The sequence below is a fragment of the Octopus bimaculoides genome, chromosome 30 (assembly GCF_001194135.2).
Source record: "Octopus bimaculoides isolate UCB-OBI-ISO-001 chromosome 30, ASM119413v2, whole genome shotgun sequence".
NCBI lineage: Eukaryota > Metazoa > Mollusca > Cephalopoda > Octopoda > Octopodidae > Octopus > Octopus bimaculoides.
The window spans coordinates 4,268,684-4,270,450 of NC_069010.1; positions in this window are offsets into that span (position 1 = coordinate 4,268,684).

Genomic DNA, 1,767 nt, shown 5'->3' on the forward strand with positions numbered 1-1,767 from the left:
CTGGCAACGATCTCGCTTGAATGTCTTTTCACATGCCACTGGCACAAGTGCCAGGAAGGCGACGTTGGTAACGGTCACTCTTAAATTGTGCTATTTACGTGCCACCAGCACAGAAGCCAGACAGCTGGTGCTCTGACAATGATGACGCTCGGACGGTGCTCTTAGTGATCCACTGGTACAGGTGCCATCACGATTTCGCTTTCGCTTGCCCCAACAGGTCTTCGCAAGCCGACTTTAGTGGTCAATGAAAGAGACCATTCCTCAGTGATTTGGAAAGGCTTTGGAATCAAAAGTTGTGGAAAATGGTCGTTATATTCGTAGAGGAAATGGTTGCTGCTTGTGGTTGGTAGGGTCTGGAGGTGGGTCTTGTTGGTCTTTAGCCCAAAGAAATATGCCTACGCATGTGCATACGTATATACATGTGTGTATGCGTATGTGAGCACGTGAACGCGTGATCATGTGTACATGTTTATTTATATTTTGTAAATTGATGGAATCTGTAAAATATGTTATTCTCGAAAAAGGAAATATTTTAAAAATAAATGAATTTAATATTTAATTTCATATTTTTGTGTGTGCATGTATGCATGTGTGTCTGTGCATGTGTATATGCATGTGTGAACGCATGTATGTGCGTGTGTGTACGTGTGTGTGTCTATTTGTGTGCGTGTGTGTGTCTATTTGTGTGTGCTTGCATGCATGTGTGAGCGCATGTACGTGCATGTGTGTGTGTGTGTCTATTTTTGTGTGTGTGTGTCTCTATTTGTGTGTGTGTGTGTCTATTTGTGTGTGTGTGTCTATTTGTGAGTGCCTGCCTGCATGTGTGTGTCTGTGTGTATGTGTGCTCACGTGTGTGTGCGTGCATGCATGCATGTGTTTGTGTGCGCATGTGTGTGTCTGTGTGGAAAACTGCTAAACTAAATACAATTCGGATAAAAATTAGCAGTTTTACTTCCATTAGAACAGCTGCGATTTCAGAGCAAACCGTTTCCGCCTGCATTAAGCATCTGTAATTTGCTGCTCACTCCCTTCTCCACTCCTTGCTTTAAATTCCTTAAATCAGCAAAGTGAGTGTGGGGGGAGGGGAGCCACACCATGGAATCAAAATATCCTTGATCAATGACAACCTAGCCATGACCATGCTGCCTGTTTTTTTTTTTTTTTTGCAGAGAGTGGCTGTGTGGTAAGTAGCTTGCTTACCAACCACATGGTTCCGGGTTCATTCCCACTGCGTGGCACCATCAGCAAGTGTCTTCTACTATAGCCTCGGGCCGACCAAAGCCTTGTGAGTGGATTTGGTAGACGGAAACTGAAAGAAGCCCGTCGTATATATGTATATATGTATATATATATATATATGTGTGTGTGTATATGTTTGTGTGTCTGTGTTTGTCCCCCCAACATCGCTTGACAACCGATGCTGGTGTGTTTATGTCCCCGTAACTAACTTAGCGGTTCGGCAAAAAGAGACCGATAGGATAAGTACTAGGCATCCAAAGAATGAGTTCTGGGGTCGATTTGCTCGTCTATAAAGGCGGTGCTCCAGCATGGCCGCAGTCAACTGACTGAAACAAGTAAAAGAGTAAAGAGAGACAGTGTATCAAGGAATACAGCACACCGACAGACACACAGGTTTTATATCACAGACTATTACACCCAGAGGAGACCACACACGCATTACATACGTCTGTCTTATACTCGGGGTACCTCACCAAGCATGCTCAGTACATCACATATGCCACGCACACACACACACACACACACACA